Here is a 5,000-nt window from a genome sequence, read left to right as displayed (position 1 = left end):
AACTTTCCCTCACGGTACTTGTTCGCTATCGGTCTCGCGGTCATATTTAGCCTTAGATGGAGTTTACCACCCGCTTAGGGCTGCACTCTCAAGCAACCCGACTCTAAGGAGCGTCCCTCTCGCCGCGACCCTCCGTCGCTACGGGCCTGGCACCCTCTACGGGAAAACGGCCCCGTTCAAGACGAACTTGGACAGGAGTCGTCGCGACGAGAAAGCGGAACCTCCCGAACACCACATCTCCCGTTATCGATTAAAACAACGGGATTCAGTGCTGGGCTATATTCCTGTTCGCTCGCCGCTACTAAGGAAATCCTGGTTAGTTTCTTTTCCTCCGCTTACTAATATGCTTAAATTCGGCGGGTGATCCTCCCTGATCTGAGGCCAACGATATAAAAATAAATTTGAGGCAAACTCGATATCCGTCAGCGTCCATCGCAAAATCCTCCCACCCCTCTCCTCTCCTCACGCACGTCCTCCTTTCCTCTCCTCCCACCACCATTTTCTCTATTCCCAAGCATCAATCTCTTCTTTCTTCTCCTCACAAAAAATTTTGTAATGAGATTTCAATCAGAGACGAAAACGAGAGAGCCGAGAGCGAGTGAGCGAGAGCGAGCGAACGAGAGCGCTAGCGAGTCAGAGTGAGAGATGGAGAGGCGCGAGGTCGCAATTCGGACGTCGAGTCCGCCTACACACGTTTTCCTATTGTTAATCATTCGTCTGTCCCGGTCATTAGTAGTTTTTCGTCGTCGCCGTTACGTTAAGTAAATTCAACGATCGATGTGTGTGCAAGCGAAAAATCGTTAGATTATTTTATTGAATTTATTCGCGATTACAAATAATTCATTAAAATTCTTCATCACAACGTTTCGCTTCGCACCGTCGTCGTCGTCGATATTAAATAACGATTAATACAACGTCAACAACAGAATAACGAAACCAAGACGACAAAAATTCATATACACGAGAACTCGCTACGCGCACGCTAAACATAACGCGCGCGCCAGAGAGGTTCGACGTGATTATGAAAATTTTGAAATAACAATAAAACATTTTTAGATCCGTCGGAGAGACGAGCTAGCGAAACGCGATTCGTAATCGTAGTCTTCGGTCAGATTTTAATTAAATAAAACAACACGTAACGACGAGTACGAACGCGTAACGCGGAACGCGTCAACGCGACGGATCACGAGCGCGGCACGAGCCACGCAATGTGATTAATGTTTTTTATGCAGCCGGCCCTCAGACAGGAGTGGTCCTGGATGTGTCTCCACGGACCGCAATGTGCGTTCGAAATGTCGATGTTCAAATGTGTCCTGCAGTTCACACTATGACGCGCAGTTAACTGCGTTCTTCATCGACCCGCGAGCCAAGTGATCCACCGTCCAGGGTAATGATTTTCGTTTTTTCTGTAATGTTTAAATAAAAATAAAAAATTTCTTTTTTTTTTTTTCTTGTCGAAAAAAAAAACAATAAATAAATAAAATGTATTCTATGTTAATTTACGAAACCGTCAACGACGACGAGAGAGACACGAGCGAGCGCTCCCGCAAGAACGCGCGCACGCGACTCTCCGTGACGTTTGGACGTGTACGCGACGTTTCGACGTTTTCGCCGTGTGCGCGCGCGCGTTTCGCATTTTATACATAAATATTATAATATTCGAAATTTCGAATCTCAAAATATATAATAATAAACATATAAAACACGGTGGTACAACGCACGCACACACACGTTAAGAAAACTAAAACGTCTGTGAGTTTTTCTTTCGATCACCGCGTTCTCGCTCTCGAGCGCACTAGTGTCACGACGGCAATCGAATCGACACGACGACACACACACACACAACTACTGCATCACACACACACACACACACACCACAAACACAGAACAACACTGTAATTTCGGTGTCAGTAATGGTATTTTGTAGTGCGCGTATAGTTTTATGCGTGTGCTGCCGTGCGCGTGCAGTACGCAGCAGTATTAGATATATAATGTCAGCAGTCAGATTCAATATCGTCGCGACAAACGCGCGCGAGAGCGTGAGAAATCGGATAAACGATAAAAATTAAGAACGATCGAATGTATGCATGCGTATATATATATAAATAAATAAATAAAATATTTACATATCACACACAATACAACACACGTTAATGATCCTTCCGCAGGTTCCCCTACGGAAACCTTGTTACGACTTTTACTTCCTCTAAATGATCAAGTTTGGTCAACTTCCCAACAACGCCGACGGCCGTGAAGCCACCGCGTGTCGGTCCGAAGACCTCACTAAATCATTCAATCGGTAGTAGCGACGGGCGGTGTGTACAAAGGGCAGGGACGTAATCAACGCGAGCTTATGACTCGCGCTTACTAGGAATTCCTCGTTTATGGGGGATAATTGCAAACCCCAATCCCCAGCACGAAGGAGTTTCAGCGGGTTGCCCGGGCCTCTAGGCCAGGGAGAACATGCTGATTCCTTCAGTGTAGCGCGCGTGCGGCCCAGGACATCTAAGGGCATCACAGACCTGTTATTGCTCAATCTCGTGCGGCTCGAAGACGCCGGTCCCTCTAAGAAGAATTTTAATACGTCGTCAGTGAGTTGCGCGACACGAGGCCGCGCACACCTAAATAACGACGCCTATTTAGCAGGCTAGAGTCTCGTTCGTTACCGGAATTAACCAGACAAATCGCTCCACCAACTAAGAACGGCCATGCACCACCACCCACCGAATCAAGAAAGAGCTGTTAATCTGTCAATCCTTCCGGTGTCCGGGCCTGGTGAGATTTCCCGTGTTGAGTCAAATTAAGCCGCAGGCTCCACTCCTGGTGGTGCCCTTCCGTCAATTCCTTTAAGTTTCAGCTTTGCAACCATACTCCCCCCGGAGTCCAAAATCTTTGGTTTCCCGGAAGCTGCCCGCCGAGCCATTGTAGTAACGTCGGCGGATCGCTAGATGACATATTTACGGTTAGAACTAGGGCGGTATCTAATCGCCTTCGAACCTCTAACTTTCGTTCTTGATTGATGAAAACACCTTTGGCAAATGCTTTCGCTGATGTTCGTCTTGCGACGATCCAAGAATTTCACCTCTAACGTCGCAATACGAATGCCCCCAGTTATCCCTATTAATCATTACCTCGGAGTTCTGAAAACCAACAAAATAGAACCGAGATCATATTCTATTATTCCATGCACGAAATATTCAAGCAGCATTTTTAGCCCGCTTTGAGCACTCTAATTTGTTCAAAGTAAAATTGTCGGCCCACCTCGACACTCACCGAAGAGCACCGCGATAGGATTTTGATATTGAACCGGCGTTTTTTAGAACGCCGGCTCACCGACGATATGCTCCGCAAACGTGTCAGTATCACCGCGGATGCGGTGCACCGACAGCGCGGCGCACAAATGCAACTACGAGCTTTTTAACCGCAACAATTTTAGTATACGCTATTGGAGCTGGAATTACCGCGGCTGCTGGCACCAGACTTGCCCTCCAATTGTTCCTCGTTAAAATATTTAAAGTGTACTCATTCCGATTACGAGGCCTCGTAAGAGTCCCGTATCGTTATTTTTCGTCACTACCTCCCCGTGCCGGGAGTGGGTAATTTGCGCGCCTGCTGCCTTCCTTGGATGTGGTAGCCGTTTCTCAGGCTCCCTCTCCGGAATCGAACCCTGATTCCCCGTTACCCGTGACAACCATGGTAGTCGCAGAAACTACCATCGAAAGTTGATAAGGCAGACATTTGAAAGATGCGTCGCCGGTACTTGACCATGCGATCTGCAAAAGTTATCCAGATTCATCAAAATTAACGACTTCGGACGCGAGGCCCTCCGTCGATTGGTTTTGATCTAATAAAAGCACTCATCCCATCACTGGTCAGAGTTCTGATTGCATGTATTAGCTCTAGAATTACCACAGTTATCCAAGTAACTGAGTAAGATCTAAGGAACCAAAACTGATATATTGAGCCATTCGCGGTATCGCCTTAATACGGCTTGCACTGAGACATGCATGGCTTAATCTTTGAGACAAGCATATAACTACTGGCAGGATCAACCAGGGAGCTCTCTTTTTCGTTAGCTCGAAAACTAAAACGTCGCACCGCATCGGGCGTAAAAACGCTCGTACGGCGTGATCGTGTTTAGGTATTATAATAGTATTTATATAATAAACAACTCTCGTTGTTTACTAATAAATAATATCATTAAATATATAAAAATCCATATCCTAGAAAATTTAATTTTTAAGGAAAAGGATAATTATACAAAATCGGTCCACCGAGATTTCGCATAAACCGTTCACGTTAAAACATATAATGTTTAAATAAAAACACCATATGAAATATTATAATTCGTTTTAACGAATAAAATTTCAAAATCGCGCACGGAACGTACAGAATGACGTAAACGACTGAACGAACAGGTGCATTCGTCCGTTTGATTGTTTCATTCTGAAATTAGAAATGAACTAACCGAACGAACATGCCGTCGCATGAGTTACGCATATGTCTCACACGGTGTTACGGCGACCGCAGCGTTTCGGTTAATCTATAATAAATATATTATATTATTATTATTATTAAACACGAAACACACGCAACGCGCAAAACCAATGAACATATGAAAAATTTTAAAATTTCCAGGACCAAAAAATTTATGCGTCCAATCACAAAAGTCTCCTCCTCTCCTCAATGTATATATGTCAAGCTTCTGACCGGACAAGATATATATGAGAGATGGATAGATACTTCAGATCGCATGACGCAGGTCCGACGCTGATCAAATATATAATATATAACTTTATAATGTGTTCGTTTAAAAACGAGAGAGAAAAACTGAAAATGTAATCCAAAAAACAACAAACATCAATCAAATCTTCCTCTCTCGCCTCGCGCACCAACTAAGGCACGCCCGAACATCAAACGCGACACGCGCTCAAACCACACATGTGATGCGGGCCGTGCGCGTTCGCATGCATACATACGTAGGATCGTCGTCCGCGGTG

The 5,000-nt window shown here is 45.1% G+C and overlaps 3 non-coding genes and 1 pseudogene across 3 annotated transcripts in view; 1 reads left to right on the top strand and 3 right to left on the bottom strand.

The window, feature by feature from the left end:
• LOC134199764 (large subunit ribosomal RNA) overlaps nt 1–384 on the bottom strand; it is a 4,118-nt gene extending 3,734 nt beyond the window's left edge. Inside the window, exon 1 of the ribosomal RNA XR_009974385.1 lies at nt 1–384. This exon is cut by the window's left edge and continues 3,734 nt beyond it. This is a non-coding gene — a ribosomal RNA (large subunit ribosomal RNA).
• An 849-nt stretch (nt 385–1,233) lies between these two features.
• On the bottom strand, nt 1,234–1,390 carry LOC119630936 (5.8S ribosomal RNA). The gene has a single exon (XR_005246496.1). It is a non-coding gene; the product is annotated as a 5.8S ribosomal RNA (ribosomal RNA).
• A 92-nt stretch (nt 1,391–1,482) lies between these two features.
• The window catches only part of LOC134199617 (uncharacterized), a 6,983-nt pseudogene continuing 3,465 nt past the window's right edge, over nt 1,483–5,000 (top strand).
• Nucleotides 2,152–4,059, bottom strand: LOC134199774 (small subunit ribosomal RNA). Its single transcript, XR_009974395.1, has one exon. It is a non-coding gene; the product is annotated as a small subunit ribosomal RNA (ribosomal RNA).

Source organism: Bombyx mori, chromosome 11 (assembly GCF_030269925.1).
Source record: "Bombyx mori chromosome 11, ASM3026992v2".
In the NCBI taxonomy this organism is placed as follows: Eukaryota; Metazoa; Arthropoda; class Insecta; order Lepidoptera; family Bombycidae; genus Bombyx; species Bombyx mori.
Note: the sequence above shows the minus strand (reverse complement) of the source record. Positions and strands in the feature narration are given on the sequence as shown.